We start from the raw sequence: 17,702 nt of genomic DNA on the forward strand, positions 1-17,702 counted from the left end.
GTGTTCGCATCTCTACTCCCAGACAAGGAATGAACAGCTCAGCTGCCCTTTTAAACCAGCTGCACCTCTTGGATTGGAGGGTGGGAATGGCTAGTTCTGCCCATCTCAACTAATCGTTCCTAACAAACCTGGACCCATATATTTTTCCTATTAACCCCCTCAGCGCTTTCCAGGATTCTGCCAGCTGTCTACTATTTATACTTTATATATATATGATGCGCCCAGGGGATGGGGACGACTCGGCGCCCGGGCCTTGCTGTTAGTTTTGGGGGGGGGGGATGTCGCGGTGGCCGGCTCCCGGGCCCGTACCCTGGGGTCACTCTTAAAAGCAAGGAATGGGGGAAAAGGTGTATGGGAGAGGGGAATGTTCGTGATGCCACCCGTGGTATCTGGTGAGGACCACCAGCGCTGCGACAGTCCTCTGAGGCAGGTGTTGGTGCTTAGTTGGTGCTGCTCCCCACAGATGGAGCAGGGCCTCAAGGCAGTGTAGTTAGAGAGGGGGATGCAGAGTAGAGCAGTGGTGGGTGCAGAGCCACGGAGGAAAGAACAAACAGAGGCAGTAGTTGAAGTCATCCAAGTCTTTTACTCACGGTAGTGTTTTCTCAGCTGAGAGCTCCTCTCTGCTGTCACACGGCGAGCTGCGGCCGCCAGGGTGGGGTTCAGCATGCTCCAGGTAGTTCAGGGGCACTTGACAGGACCTCCGCTCTAGTGTGTTCCTATCTAGTTGAACTTCTCCCGCCTTGTGTCCCCCACTGCGTCCCATACGGGTACTGCGATGTCCTTGATGGGTAGCGTGTAGCTCCCGGACCGACTGGGTGCCTTTCTTGGTTACTAGTGGTGAGAACGTGGCGTAAGGCCGGGTCCCTCTGGATGAACTCAGATTAGGGAATACAGGTGGAGACTGCGCTCCCTCCGCACCCCCGGAGATCCTTTCGCCTGTGGAGCCTAACTCCTCTGCTCCCCTCCTGGGCCTTCTTGGTTGGACTAAGACCGGGGACAGAGCTGATTATACTCTGCCCCAATCCCCCGTCTTGAGGCCTGAGACCGAGAACCGTGGACCCCTAAGCCGGCTGCAGCTTTGTGCTAACTTGCCGTCCCAAAGACCCACGAACAAAGACCCGGTTATTAAAATGGCCTCCAGTTATATATGATTCTATTAAGTGCTAAAGTAAAGTGCTTCCTCCACCCTCACTCACTACGTGGTTCCCCCTAACTTTGGTTCCCCCCAACTCCTCCATTCCGGCCCGGGGCAGCACTATGGTGCTTTTAGGCCCCCTTCAGAACTGGAGTGGTGTAGTGTTGAGTGTGTGGTTGGGGTCCTGTGTGGTACTCCATCCTTACCTTGGAGAGGAGATACCATACCTCGTTCAGAGGTGCAGTACCCCTGTGGTGACTAAACCCTCAGGGGCACCACATATACACAGTACAGACCAAAAGTTTGAACACACCTTCTCATTTAAAGATTTTTCTGTATTTTCATGACTTTGAAAATTGTACATTCACACTGAAGGCATCAAAACTATGAATTAACACATGTGGAATTATATACTTTACAAAAAAGTGTGAAACAACTGAAAATATGTCTTATATTCTAGGTTCTTCAAAGTAGCCACCTTTTTGTTTGATGACTGCTTTGCACACTCTTGGCATTCTCTTGATGAGCTTCAAGAGGTAGTCACCGGAAATGGTTTTCACTTCACAGGTGTGCCCTGTCAGGTTTAATAAGTAGGATTTCTTGCCTTATAAATGGGGTTGGGACCATCAGTTGTGTTGTGCAGAAGTCAGGTGGATACACAGCTGAATAGAGTGTTAGAATTTGTATTATGGCAAGAAAAAAGCAGCTAAGTAAAGAAAAATGATTGCCCATCATTACTTTAAGGAATGAAGGTCAGTCAGTCCGAAAAATTGGGAAAATTTTGAAAGTGTCCCCAAGGGCAGTTGCAAAAACCATCAAGCGTTACAAAGAAACTGGCTCACATGAGGACCGTCCCAGGAAAGGAAGACCAAGAGTCACCTCTACTTCTGAGGATAAGTTTATCCAAGTCACCAGCCTCAGAAATCGCAGGTTAACAGTAGCTCAGATTAGAGACCAGGTCAATGCCACACAGAGTTCTAGCAGCAGACACATCTCTACAACAACTGTTAAGAGGAGACTTTGTGCTGCAGGCCTTCATGGTAAAATAGCTGCTAGGAAACCACTGATAAGGACAGGCAACAAGCAGAAGAGACTTGTTTGGGCTAAAGAACACAAGGAATGGACATTAGACCAGTGGAAATCTGTGCTTTGGTCTGATGAGTCAAAATTTCAGATCTTTGGTTCCAACACCGTGTCTTTGTGCGACGCAGAAATGGTGAACAGATGGACTCTACATGCCTGATTCCCACAGTGAAGCATGGAGGAGGAGGTGTGATGGTGTGGGGGTGCTTTGCTGGTGACACTGTTGGGGATTTATTCAAAATTGAAGGCATACTGAACCAGCATGGCTATCACAGCATCTTGCAGCGGCATGCTATTCCATCCGGTTTGCATTTATTTGGACCATCATTTATTTTTCAACAGGACAATGACCCCAAACACACCTCCAGGCTATGTAAGGGCTATTTGACCAAGTAGGAGAGAGATGGGGAGCTATGCCAGATGACCTGGTCTCCACAGTCACCAGACCTGAACCCAATCGAGATGGTTTGGGGTGAGCTGGACCGCAGAGTGAAGGCAAAAGGGCCAACAAGTGCTAAGCATCTCTGGGAACTCCTTCAAGATTGGTGGAAGACCATTTCTGGTGACTACCTCTTGAAGCTCATCAAGAGAATGCCAAGAGTGTGCAAAGCAGTCATCAAAGCAAAAGGTGGCTAATTTGAAGAACTTAGAATATAAGACATATTTTCAGTTGTTTCACACTTTTGTGTTAAGTATATAATTCCACATGTGTTAATTCATCGTTTTGATGCCTTCAGTGTGAATGTACAATTTTCATAGTCATGAAAATACAGAAAAATCTTTAAATGAGAAGGTGTGTCCAAACTTTTGGTCTGTACTGTATATATATATCTCAATTACCTACATTGCTCCAACAATACTGAGCATAAGATAAAATAAGTAACAATATCTGAAATTCTACCAATAGCTCTCATTCATTTACAATATGGAAAAAAGTATCTAAAACGCATATTATCCCAACACTACAGCCTAGTAATATGGAATAAGTATAACCCATATTATAGTAACACTACAGCCTAGGAATATGGAATAAGTATAACCCATATTGTAGTAACACTACAGCCTAGCAATATGGAATAACAAGCTAGTATCCATATTATAGTAACTGTACTGCCTGGTAATATGGAATAGGCATCAATACCTTGTATTATACTAATAGTACTCTCTTGTAATATGAAATAAGTACCTCTAACCAGCACTATTTTGCTAAATGATAATATCTATAACCTACTGTATATTAGACTAACAGTATTGCAAAAAGCCTATAAAGTTCACCTGTGCAAAGTTCAGGAAAAAGAGCTGCTTGTGCGTCAGGTCCAATCCGGGGAGCCTGGGCTCTTTTCCGTGTCTCTCCACCCATTTCAGATATGCCTATAAGTCAACCAAAAAAAATCTTCACCATAACCATCAAATCTCAAGACTCTAGAACCGGGGCCAATTATGGCCAAACCATCAGTAGACATTTATGCTTTTGGTGAGTAGTTGTCTTGTATTTTGATTAATATTTAGAGCAATAACTCTCGGGAGTGCAATAGACCTAAGTTGTGTTTTGTATTGGGGTCCAGGAGCTTCAAGTAATACCTCTACCCTAAATACTTAAGTCCTTAATATACAAAGGAGACAGAAGACTCTCTCAGGAGATTAACTGTTGTTAAAATTAAATTTAAAAAAATGAAAAACACCAGTATACAGAGACCCGAGCTCGACGGCTGCATGTTTAGGCTGACGCTGTAACTAACTCGTCATGAAAGATTGCAGATTTGACCACATTAAATACTGAGTCGCTTCCTAAAAACCATGAAGGACATTAATTATTTTGACATTTCAATGTCAGAATGTTGTAATCCTCCATTCATTTCCACTGACAATAACAAGTTTGAAGAAAAAAACACCTCATAATAGTTTACCTTGTAAGCCTGTCGGACTCCGCCATTATCTGCAATATTTTCTCCTAGGGTAATGATACCACTTACCTAAAAAATGAGAAATCATGAATTTATATAATTTATGTGGTCTTCTAAAGGGACTTGTCTTCTTTCTAAAATCACACCTTATATGAATGCTTTAATGAGAGGTTTCTGGTCAACGGATCAGTAAACAGACAAAGCAAAGAGAAGGAACTTGAAGTGGACCAACTGGATCTACTTAGTCACACCATAGGTTAAAGGGGTTATCTCCTTTCAGGCAATTTCTGCTACAGCTTTTTAAACCATAAACTACACTGAACTCACCTTCACTAGGTCCAATGATGAGTCTCTGCCGCTGCACCGATGTCCAGCATGCGGTGCTGAAGTTATGTCAATAGCGTAACAGCCAATCATGAGCTCGGCTGCTCTGGTTGTGTAGGTGAAGCACCCTATTCAGAGCCGCTAAGCTCACTGATTGACTACCACACTGTGGATGTGGCGTCAGCGCTGCAGCCAATCCAAGGCACCAGAAGCAGCGGTTGAGACTCGCCGTTGGACCCGGGGAAGGCGATTACAGCTCAGTTTGTCATGTTTTAACAAACTACAGCCGTGGCAGAAATTGTCTGAAATAAGACGTCTTAAAAAAATTGGACTAATCATACAGTAGGTTTAATACACCATGGTTTTACTGGAGTTCTTACTAGCTCTGTGTGATTATCTCCTCAAATAACATTTTAATTGACAAATATTATTTTTATTCCAGTAATAGTAGTCTAGGTTTACCACTCCCTTTCACTACCCAACTATTGGTTTTGTGAAACTTTTGGTCTGGATTAATTTCATAAATGACTAAGGAATAAATCACACTAATATAGTATTTTTTTAAAGAAATGTGATTAAAATTTGTATTTTATTTACATTTTAACCCATTTAAACTTTGTCTCTTTTCCCTTTCCTCCTTCCTTCCTTTTTCTCTTTTATTAGATGTATTATGGTCTAGTGTTGTACACTATATGTGAATGATATCATTGAAACTTCCAGTAAACATTATCTGATGGTTTCTGGGTAGAAAGAAGTGGAGGAAAAAGGGAAAGAGAGCGCTACCTGAGCGTAGGAAGTAGAGACTTGAAACTAAAAAAAAATATAAAATCTTTTATGCTCACCTGAGCAAGTTGTTCTGATAGGCACAACTCTATTTGAGGAATTTGTCCGTTATTAGGGTTCTCAGACCACGGTTTGCAGCTCTTCCATAGACGGTGGAGGTATATTTGTTCTACCTGACAGACAGCCACCACGTGAACAAATTGAGACAAATGGATTCTGGAGGCGCTCCCGTGGAAGAAAGAGTAACCAAAAAAAATTGTTGAATCTTACAATTGTGGTGCAATCACATGGAGGATGTTCCACCAGGGATTAATATTTGTAGGTTTATGAAAAAATCATAAAACCATGAATACACATAAGAGACATGGATGTATAAATGGGGAAGGGAGAAGGAAGTCTTTAAAAAGGATCTCACAACGCGTTTCTGTTCATAGAGCCTTCAGGTGTGTATGAGACCTTAGGTTTGACTGAACTCTTATACCCAGCATCTTTACTTGTGGGTGGGGTCACCCTCAGAGGTAACATCCAACTCAAATCTACTCTTCCTCTCTGTTGTGGAGTCTGGAGTCTAATTGATGAATATAGGTGGACTCTTGTATACATATATTTCTTACCAATAGTGTCATTGCTCAAATTTTAAAAATCATCACCCAAATGTGAGCTGGAAGCCTATGTTAACCAAATAACTATTTTGTCAAAATCTATAATTATCTACCGTGTGGAGTTCCTACAAGAAATCTAAAAATTGATTTAGGGAGGCATTGGACTGATATGATGGGTAGCAAAAAAAATAAATAAATAAAAATAAAATAAAATAAAAATAACAAAACAAAACAAAAAAAAAAACAAAAACAAAAAAAAATAAGATAAAAAATAATAATAATAATAATTAAAAAAATAAATTAATAAAAAGTAATAAAAATGAAAATAATAAAAATAAATAAATAAATAAAAACATAAATAATAATAATTAAAAAAATAATTAAAAATAAAAAAAACAAAAACAAAAAAAAATTTGAAAGAAAAATAAAAACCAATGACGCGTATATTGATGTTACTTGCCACTACAACGTTAATGTTAATCCTCAGATGGAATGATTTGCACATATAAACAGGTTATATGAGAAGGAGGTCAAATGAGACCAACTGGTCAAAGACATATGATGTATTGGAGAGATATCAAGGATTGCCAGATAGATGCCACAGGTCCTTAGTTTTGATACAGGACTTTACTGTAAGTGTCATGATGTTAATTGCCATGGAAAAAGTGGTGTTATTCAGCTAACTACATATCTCTTATAATGTCTCAACTGTGTCATTTAATCCATCTGGATACAGACTACCAAGTCTGTAGATCCAGTAGGATTCTTACGCATTGAGGACCGATTTTCTGTTCTTGGTGAGTGGTGGAATTTGCTCTATGGGTGTAACTGTTATGGAGTCAAAGTTCTTGTTGTGCACAAGAGTGATATGTTTGGAAAGGCTCTGTTTGAGAAACCCATTTTTAACGTTATGCCTGTGGCCATTCATACAGCTTCGTAGTGTTTGGGTGGTCCGTCCTACATAATGTAACCCACAACTACATGTTACCACATAGATGACAAATTCTGAGCTGCATGTGAGCTCTTGGGTGGGTTTTAAGGTCATCTTGGGATTCTTAGTGTGGATACTCTTCCTCATATCCCAATTGATAATCTTACAACAGTGACATCTTGTATTTCCACATTTAGATATTCCCATTTTCTCTTTTTTTCTGATGTTTAGCATTCCTGTCGTTTACCTCCTTATCTCTTAAAAGACTGGGTGTTATGTTATTTTTTAGAGTCTTACCTCTTCTGAAAACTATGCTGGGTCTAGAGGGTACCATCCCTTTCAGAATTGGATCTTTTTTGATAAGATACCAGTACTTCTTTAGTATTCTACGGATGTTTGAATTACCACTGTTAAATGCAGTGATAAAACTGTACCTCCACTTTGATATATCCTTTACCGAATCTTTTTGTGAATTTTCTAAGCAAATATTTTGTGGAAGTGTCAGGTTTTTTCGGTAGGAGGACTGGATCAATTCTTTTGGATAACCTTTATCTTCGAATCTGGATATTTTGATTTTAGATTGTTCAATATAATCTATTGTGGAAGTGCAGTTGCGCCTGATCCGGTGAAATTGACTGGATGGAATGTTATGTTTCCATCTGGGGTAATGAGCGCTGGAGAAATCGAAATAACCATTGGTGTCAACTGGTTTAAAATGGGTTTTGCTCTGAACGGTTTGATCTTTAGTAAATAATTCCAAGTCCAGAAAAATAATTCTTTCTCTGGACATATTGCTTGTGAATGAGATTCCCCAGTTGTTCTGATTTAGTTCGTTGATGAAGGAAGACGCTTCCTCTTCTGTACCATTCCATATGAGGAATAAATCGTCGATGTATCGATGATAATAACATATATGTTCGGTATATTTTGGAGATGTAATAGGCAATAGGGACTCGAATCGCCCGATAAAAAGATTTGCAAAACTGGGTGCGACCCGAGTCCCCATCGCGGTCCCGAACTGCTGGAGGTACATCTTATCTTGAAAGGAGAAAAGGTTATGCTCCAAAATGAATCTTAGACCTTTCAACAGGAATGTTTTTTGTTCCGGTGGTATATTTTTGTCCCCTGATAGAAAGTGGTCTACTGCATCAAGACCTAAACTGTGTTCTATGTTGGAATATAGAGCACATACATCTAGGGTGAGAAACATATAGTTTTCTCCCCATTGTAGATCCTTTGTCTCCAGAATGAGTTGGGATGAGTCTCTTAAAAAGGATGGTAAGTTAAGGACATAAGTCTGAAGAAAAAGATCAATAAAATGGGATAGAGAGCTAGTGAGAGAGCCTATCCCTGATATGATGGGTCTTCCGGGGGGATTCTTTGTGTCTTTGAGTATTTTTGGTAGGTGGTAAAAGAAAGCTTGATTTGGGCTATTATTTGTTAGATAACGCTTTTCTCTTTTATTCAATATCTTAGCTTGAAAGGCTTCATGTATCAGCTTATTATATTCTTTTTCAAAGACATCAGTGGGGTCAGATGTAATTGGTTTGTAATATTTGGTGTCAGACAGTATGTTATAGGCTTCCTTTATGAAGGCTCTATGAGCAGAAACGCGTTGTGTGATCCTTTTTAAAGACTTCCTTCTCCCTTTCCCTTTTGCACATCCATGTCCCTTATGTGTATTCATGGTTTTATGATTTTTTTAATAAACCTACAAATATTAATCCCTGGATAAAAAAATATGGTGGAATATCCTCCATGTGATTGCACCACAATTGGAAGATTCAACAATTTTTTTTGGTTACTAAACCTTCCATGGGAGCGCCTCCAGAATCCATTTGTCTCAATTAGTAAACATTATCTGTTAATCTTTTTAATTCCATGTAGATTACCATAAATATAAAAGCATCTGAGACCACCCTCTTCATATTCTCTACTTATAGCACATGCTCCAGTGGGATAAACCTGTCAATAAAGACAATACAGAAGTGCCCAACTACCTTGCACTATTGATTTAGTTTTATATTACATAGTTACATAGATTGAAAAAATACTAAGGTCCATCAAGTTCCACCTTTCTCCACCAGTTATACATTCTGTATCACTAGATTATTTATATAGGTGTAGCACGTAATTCGTGGACCCACTATGCCACAAAGCAGATTTGCCCTGGAGGGGCGTAACTATGCAGCTACCTTGATGTTCGCAGGAGCCTGTAGTGGTGAGGTCAGGCTTGCGTGGCAGATAGCTGTAAGGTGACACTTCAGGGCGGCTTTCTGCAGTAGCAGCTGACCCCAAGGGTAAATAACATTAATTCAGATTCTCAACAGGGCAGGACGGCCACTTGGGACAGGTTCAAACTGTTCAGAGAGGACAGCCACTGGGACAGGTTCAAACTGTGCAGACAGGACAGCCACTTGGGACAGGTTCAAACTGTTCAGAGAGGACTGCCACTGGGACAGGTTCAAACTGTGCAGACAGTACAGCCACTGGGACAGGTTCTAACTGTGCAGACAGGACAGCCACTTGGGACAGGTTCAAACTGTGCAGACAGGACAGCTACTGGGACAGGTACAAACTGTTCAGAGAGGACTGCCACTGGGACAGGTTCAAACTGTGCAGACAGGACAGCCACTTGGGACAGGTTCAAACTGTGCAGACAGGACAGCTGCTGGGACAGGTTCTGCTGTGCAGACAGGATGGCCACTGGGACAGGTTCTGCTGTGCAGACAGGACAGCCACTGGGACAGATTCAGACTGCAGACACGATGGCCACTGGGACAGGTTCAGACTGTGCAGACAGGACGGCCACTGGGACATATTCAGACTGTGCAGACAAGATGGCCACTGGGACAGGTTAAGGGTTCAGGCCTGGGTATTGAGCCTTCAGGCCCCAGAGTAGCAGACAGGTACTGCATAGTCATTTTCAGGATATGGACACCGCCGAAGCGGTGACAGGAACACGGACAAACTATACTGGACTAAAGGGACACAGGATACAGAAATAGTTTTAACAGAATAAGGACGAAGGACCTGGCAACATACAGTTACACACACCAAACCACCTACCATAACTATAGGGGTTGCTCAGGCACCTCCCAATTGGGGATGGTGGCTTTTATACAAGATGCCTCTTAGCTAATGGCTGGGAGACACCTTGCAGTTAATCACATTAACTAAATGCCTCCCAGCTGATAGCTGGGGACATTTACGATGTGCGCACGCTGCCTCTTTAAGAGCAGGGGAGCGCATACTAGGTGTGCCTCTGAGACACAGTGCGGCACACACAGAAGCAGGAGCATGCTAGAGTCCATGCTGAGGACCTGGCAGTGATTGAGTCAGCGTCCCTGCATGGAAGGGGAAGGGACACCATGCAGGGAATCTGGCAGTAGCCCTACACCCACAATATTATTTGTACTGAGGGAATCATCTAGCCCTTTTTTAAAAGCTGTTATAGTGTCTGCCATTACTACCTCTTGTGGTCGGCATTCCACATTCTGACTGCTCTAACTGTAAAGAACCCTTTCCTATTTAGCTGCCGGAATTGCCTTTCTTCCACCCTTAATGAGTGCCCCCTGGTCCTTTGTAAGGTTTTTGGAAGGAATAAGTCATGTGCCAGTCCTCTCTATTGACCACAAATGTATTTATACATATAAATGAAATCTCCCCTGAGACGTCTTTTTTCTAAGCAAAACAAGCCCAACTTTTCCAACCTCTCATCATATGAGAGGCCTTCCGTCCCTTGTAATAATCCAGTTGCCCGTCTTTGAACTGACTTTAACTTCTGAATATCCTTTTTAAAATGTGAGGACCAAAACTGGATCCCATATTCTAGATGTGGCCTCAACAGTGATTTATAAAGGGGTAACAATACACTTGGATCGCTGGATTTTCTCTCTCTGTTTATACATCTTAAAATCGTGTTTGCTTTTGCAGCTGCAGCCTGACATTGAGTACTGCTGCTCAGCTTACTTGTAATCAGAATACCCAAGTCCTTGCCCTGTTCTATAGTCCTGAGTATATTTACCTTTAACATATATGCAGCAATAGGATTACTCCGGCCGAGGTACATTACTCTACACTTATCAACATTAAACCTCGTCTGTCAAGTGTTTGCCCATGCAGACATCTTATTCAGTCAGTCTGGTCATCTCATCCATTTCACTGGTGTTTTCAGTCAACTGGGAGATATATCTCTGATGGCATATTTACAAAAAGAGAAAAACATACTCACATTTTGCCCCCCAGCTAATTCCCAGGTGTAATTGCCATATTGGTAGACCATGCATCGGGACTGCTCTTTGAAATGCATTGCAGAGAAGTTACTCCACCAATCAAACATATTTCCGTCATTGTCAAAATTCCTTCCTGTTACATAACAACCATCATTGAGCATAATCCATATACATGATGCTGAGCTTCACTGACTATAACTGTTAGAGCTCATTCAGAGGTCAGAGTTTTTTATCGTATGCAAAAAAACGGTGCAAGTTTCATCAATGATTTTGATCTGTGTTTGATCAGTATTTGGTTAAAGTGTCAGTTTTTGCCATCAGAGTTTCATCAGCTTTTGAAAGTTGTATATAGGCTGTGGATGGGCGTCAGATTCGTGTAGACCAGGCTGGCAAGTCGTCTGGTGAAAGACGTGGGGTTTACAGAGGAGGCTCTTCAGGTGGCAGAGGATTCTTCCATGGTGGTAGAGGACATGGTGGTGGAGACCGAGGTTATGGAAACAGCAGACACCCGATCAGGTCAAAAAAGTATAGATGCACAAATTCGATAAAAAGATTTTGAAACTTTTATTGAATTATTTTAAAAGAAATTTAAAAAACACACATAAAGGAGAAGTGAACCAATGAAGGTACCTGCAGTGCTAATAACAAGGGTAATCAATCATTTATTCTGTTTAACAAGACTAACAAAAGGAGATCATATCAATGAACCCAGTGATAAATATATGAAGAATTAAATAAATAAATAAATAAATAAATAAATAAAGGATCAGTATCCAAAATTCATTCATCTAGTAAGCATTAGTGGATTACAAGTACCCACCTTAAAGTATCCAGCATAAAAAATGTAGTCAAAATGCCGTAAAGGTATATATCTATAAATATGTCAATAGGTCATATAGAAAGAAGCCATAAAGCCCACAAATGGTAGAGAAGTGACAATATAGGGCAAAGTCAATCATGGCCCACAAAATATAGATGGTATCACCAAGCATGGAAATAAACAGATGTTATCATCAGGCATAGAGATAAACAGAATGTAAATAGAGACAATACAACCTTTCAACTGCAGTTAAGGACTGCCCCAATGCGCATTTCGCAATCAGCTTCTTCAGGGACAGTAGTGTTTCTTTTAAAATAATTCAATAAAAGTTTCAAAATCTTTTTATCGAATTTGTGCATCTATACTTTTTTGACCTGATCGGGTGTTTGTTGAATAGAAGTATTGTCCCAAATAGGCTTTTCACTTTTTGGATTAATATGGAAACAGCAGGTTTGACAACAGGAGTGGAGGATATGGTGGTGGATCTTGTGACTACTATGGAAGTGGCAGAAGCCAAGGCAGTTACGGGGATAGGTCCGGAGGCTCATACAGAGACAGCTATGACAGTTATGAATAACGGCTAATTTCTGAATCTAGACCTGTTTGTCCAACGTGACTAACAGAAACTCCTTTGTATCTACCCCTTAGAGCTGGCCTCAAGGATGTGGAAGACTTGTTTTTGTTTTTCTTATTTTTGCAATAAAGTTTCTATAAAAGGAAAAAAAAAACATACAGAACTACTATTTACTTATTCCATAAATGTACCACTGGAACCTCAATGACGTAGTAGTAAAGCATCAGTTACTTCTCATCATTACCATTATCATCAAAGCCGTGAGTGATTTCGTGACCAATGACCATACCGATTCCACCAAAGTTCAATCCTTGCGGCTGTTGTTTGCTGAAAAATGGAGGCTGAAGGATCCCAGCAGGAAATACTGTAAAGCACAGAATAAAATAGTTATTAGCTGTAATTGATCTAATGATATAGACAAGAGATGAATTGGGTGAGTAACATTGGGTTTGGCATACCTGACACTATGGTAACCCAACCAAAACTATAGTTCATCACCAATTTGAACCCTTTTTCTGAGTAACTCACCAATCTGATTGCAATTAGGGGAATAGAAGGCATTAGCCACTGCTGCACCAATCCAACTATAACAGAGTAACACAGGGACAGTTATTACAACAGTAATCTGGAGGTAATCTCTACATTCAGGTGGAAAATTGTGTAAAGTAAATATCATATATTGGGTCAATCAGATGCAAATTTTGTCACAGCTCCCCCAACCTAACATGTGTCATTCATAATACTTGTGTTTAATGTGTGTAAAAGATGGGTTATTGTGACCATAAACATATATATGCCCTGAAAAGTTAATGGTTGGCATGTCTGTAGATACGCCCTTGGTGGTAGTTGGCCTTGATGTTTTTGTGCTCTTGGTCGTAGTTCACCTTGATGTTTATACACCATTGGAGGTAATTGGCCTTGATATTCATACACCCTTGGTGGTAGCAGTTGACCTTGATGTTTTTATGCCCTTGGTGGTAGTTTGCCTTAGATATTTTTATACCCTTGGCGGTAGTTGGCCTTGATGTTTTTATGCCCTTGGTGGTAGTTGGCCTTAGATATTTTATACCCTTGGTTGCAGTTGGCCTTGATGGTGATACACCCTTGGTGGTAGTTGGCCTTGATGTTTATACGCTCTTAGCTATAGTTGATCTTGATGATTTTGATTATATTTTTCAATGAGTTTTGGTAGAACATTTTTTTCTATTGGTCACTTTTGTGTTTGCCCATGTAGAAAGTAGACATCCATTGACTGATAGAGAAATATTAAAGGGTTTTTCTAATTTTCAATATGCTGTTAGGACATTTCCTGTTATTTGAGGGGAGTCCCTTCCTTGATTCTCATCTATTTGCCAAAGAAAACAGCACCTACAAAACATCTCTAGAAGACGCAATACAATCTGTTTAATACAAATGCAGTCCATTGATGTCAATAGGTGAAAATCTTTAAATGTTCCTTGTGATGACTCTGCAGTAGTGAGGAGCGAGCATGCTCATTTAACGCTTTCACCGAGCACTCTTGGGTGCTTTCGTGTATCTTTGGCATGCTCGTTTATTAAGTTGCCTGCATGATTTGTGACTGATAATCAGCCTCAACAAGTGAGGATTCCCTAACAAACAGGCAATCTCTGCATGTGGTGAAGCTGACTAACAGCCATAAATCATGCAGACGCCCGGGACTTGAACTTAATATACGAGCTTGCAGAAGATACTAGGTAAGCACCCGAGCGAGCTCGGCGAAAGGGTTAAATGAGCACGCTCACTCATCACTACCCTGCAGTTAAAGTTAAAGGGGTTGTCCGCTACTGAATGAAAACATTTGTCCCAAAATGTGGTGAAACTTTGATGTCAGTATCACATGCGCATTTCAGACTTGTTATACTATGTTCATCTGCACTTTTAGCTTTTGTTTATTAAGTATATTTATAGTCTATTGATGCCTGAGGTAGAAAAATCTGAAATTAGACATACTGGTAATTCGGTTTCTAGGAATCTTCCACGACAGCACCTTAGGAGGTTCACTCTCTGCCCTAATAGGGACAGAGAACTTATAGAGATGAAATAGTCCCTCCCATTTTCCTATCCACAGTATTTTTCCGATGCCAAAGCAACAACTAACATATGCACAAAGAAACTATTTGATGTTCCCGGAAGTCTTTTGTGAAAGCTCAAATTCAGAACATTTAAGATTTGCCTCAAGGACCCCAAGGAATACTGCCAAAGTGCCAACATTGAGAATTGGTTTTGCTAAGCCCCATCACTTTTAGTTATCGATTTGAGATTGCCACCAATAGAGCGGACCCCCAACTAATCAGTAATAGGAGTGAAGCTGTAAAATTTCTTGAAAGAAAATTCTAATGTCAGAAGAGGGATTCGAACCCATGCCTCCAGAAGAGATTGCGACCTGAACGCAGCGCCTTAGATCGCTCAGCCATCCTGACTACTTCTGGCTTATGTAATTTAACTCTTTCTAAGCTAAGCAGTAGAAAGATGAGCACTACTTGTGATGAAAGGAAATATGCCATGATTTCTTTTATTTTAATATTGATTTGTAACCTATTAGTTACAGCCAATTTTGAGCTTCATGACCAAGCACCGTTTTTTAAATCTGACATGTATCAATTTATGTGGCAATAACACTGGAATGCTTAACATATCCCCGTGATTCTGATAGTGTTATTTTGTAACACATTGTACTTTATATTAATGGTAAATTTAGGTCAATATATATTTAGTTTTTCTTGTGAAAATATCTAAAGTTGCACAATTTCATTGAAATGCGGTGATGCCCCATATGTCTTCAGAAACTACTGTTTAGTCACACAGCAGGGCTTTGAAAGTAAGAGCGCTATTTGGGTTTTGGGAATGCAGATTTTGCAAGAATATTTTGAGGGTGACATTTGCGGAGTTCCAAAAGTACCAAAACAGCAGAAACCCCTCCAAAGTGATCCCATTTTATAAATTACTCCTCACAATGAATTCATCAACACCAGCAATTACTATTATTGTCCAACATATGTTTTCACTCTGCAACATCCAGAATTGCAAATAAGCCAGTTTAGTGCCCAGCTTGCGCTTATGGAGACAAGCACCCCATACATTTTAAGTGGGCTCTCCTCGCTAGAGAAATGATAAATCTGTGGATTCTTTGTCTTACCATTAACGTAGAAACCCCTATTTTTAGAATGAAAGATGACGGTCCTGAGTTGGGGCTTGTGTTTTTTGACTTCCTGGCTTTTTCTCCAAACAGTTTTGTTCCTGGCATATTATTTAAGCATATTTGTCTCAGTAATGCCACAGCGATTCATAGTCAAACATAAATGGCTGAAATCATTCAGCTAGTGTCTGATACATGCTGCCCGTATTAGCTATCAGGTTTCCTTTAAATCCTCATACAGCTAAGTCAAACTAAAATAAAACAAAGTGATGACGTCCAGAATGAAGGAAAAATTACAAAAAATATTATTTTCCTCAAAAGTTAAAAGTGTTCAGTTCTCAAGTTTCTATCATTTTATTTCCTGTAGATAGTTATAATGATTAGGATTTTTACATTCTCTGTAAACAGTCAGTCCATATGCTTTGTTTATTTTCTGCTTAAAATTTAATGGGTGAAGAAAAAAACTTTTGCCGAAACCCGGGATTGAACCAGGGACCTTTAGATCTTCAGTCTAACGCTCTCCCAACTGAGCTATTTCAGCAGGACACATTTAGATTCAGGAATGTAATGTATTTATTTTTACTTTGACTTGTTTTTGCAAGATTATCAATATTTGAAAGTCCCGCTATTTTGCGTACATAATTAACAACTTACATTAATTCTTTGTGAATGAATAGAAAAAACAGCAATTCTGCATTTTTTTTACATTTTCAAATTTACTAAATTCGCCAGGGTAATTCTGACTGTGTCTCTGTAGGACAGGTGATGATTGAGCATAAAACACAATTTGTAAGCATATTGTTGCATCAAGCTTTATTTTTTTCTTAGGTGCAAACAATTGGAGTGAAGATAGGAGATGCAAATTTAGAGAAAATATTCTACTGATTGTTAATGTTGAAAGTGAAAACATTTGTCCCAAAATGTGGTGAAACTTTGATGTCAGTATCACATGCGCATTTCAGACTTGTTAAACTATGTTCATCTGCTCTTTTAGCTTTTGTTTATTAAGTATATATATAGTCTATTGATGCCTTGAGGTAAAAAAATCTGAAATTAGACTTACTGGTAATTCGGTTTCTAGGAATCTTCCACGACAGCACCTTAGGAGGTTCACTCTCTGCCCTAATAGGGACAGAGAACACATAGAGATGAAATAGTCCCTCCCATTTTCCTATCAACAGTATTTTTCCGATGCCAAAGCAACAACTAACATATGCACAAAGAAACTATTTGATGTTCCCAGAAGTCTTTTGTGAAAGCACAAATTCATAACATTTAAGATTTGCCTGAAGAACCCCAAGGAATACTGCCAAAGTGCCAACGTTGAGAATTGGTTTTGCTAAGCCCCATCACTTTTAGTTATCGATTTGAGATTGCCACCAATAGAGCGGACCCCCAACTAATCAGTAACAGGAGTGAAGCTGTAAAATTTCTTGAAAGAAAATTCTAATGTCAGACGAGGGATTCGAACCCACGCCTCCAGAAGAGACTGCGACCTGAACGCAGCGCCTTAGACCGCTCGGCCATCCTGACTACTTCTGGCTTTTGTAATTTAACTCTTTCTAAGCTAAGCAGTAGAAAGATGAGCACTACTTGTGATGAAAGGAAATATGCCATGATTTTTTTTATTTTAATATTGATTTGTAACCTATTAGTTACAGTCAGTTTTGAGCTTCATGACCAAGCACCGTTTTTTAAATCTGACATGTATCAATTTATGTGGCAATAACACTGGAATGCTTAACATATCCCCATGATTCTGATGGTGTTATTTTGTAACACATTGTACTTTATATTAATGGTAAATTTAGGTCAATATATATTTAGTTTTTCTTGTGAAAATATCTAAAGTTGCACAATTTCATTGAAATGCGGTGATGCCCCATATGTCTTCAGAAACTACTGTTTGGTCACACAGCAGGGCATTGAAAGTAAGAGCGCTATTTGGGTTTTGGGAATGCAGATTTTGCAAGAATATTTTGAGGGTGACATTTGCGGAGTTCCAAAAGTACCAAAACAGCAGAAACCCCTCCGAAGTGATCCCATTTTATAAATTACTCCTCACAATGAATTCATCAACACCAGCAATTACTATTATTGTCCAATATATGTTTTCACTCTGCAACATCCAGAATTGCAAATAAGCCAGTTTAG

General features: G+C 40.0%; 1 long non-coding RNA gene and 2 other non-coding genes across 3 annotated transcripts; all 3 read right to left on the reverse strand.

Moving 5' to 3' along the window:
* Positions 1–3,516: 3,516 nt before the first annotated feature.
* On the reverse strand, positions 3,517–11,131 carry LOC141173179 (uncharacterized). Its single transcript, XR_012252603.1, has 3 exons — positions 10,997–11,131; positions 4,126–4,191; positions 3,517–3,589 (listed from the first exon to the last, which is right to left on the reverse strand). It is a non-coding gene; the product is annotated as an uncharacterized lncRNA (long non-coding RNA).
* Positions 11,132–16,016: 4,885 nt separating this feature from the next.
* On the reverse strand, positions 16,017–16,089 carry TRNAF-GAA (transfer RNA phenylalanine (anticodon GAA)). Its single transcript has one exon. It is a non-coding gene; the product is annotated as a tRNA-Phe (tRNA).
* Positions 16,090–16,998: 909 nt separating this feature from the next.
* Positions 16,999–17,081, reverse strand: TRNAL-CAG (transfer RNA leucine (anticodon CAG)). Its single transcript has one exon. It is a non-coding gene; the product is annotated as a tRNA-Leu (tRNA).
* Between the last annotated feature and the right edge of the window lie 621 nt (positions 17,082–17,702).

The sequence above is a fragment of the Phyllobates terribilis genome, unplaced genomic scaffold (assembly GCF_046119375.1).
Source record: "Phyllobates terribilis strain yellow unplaced genomic scaffold, ASM4611937v1 Scaffold_12__6_contigs__length_324123572, whole genome shotgun sequence".
NCBI classification, from domain to species: Eukaryota; Metazoa; Chordata; class Amphibia; order Anura; family Dendrobatidae; genus Phyllobates; species Phyllobates terribilis.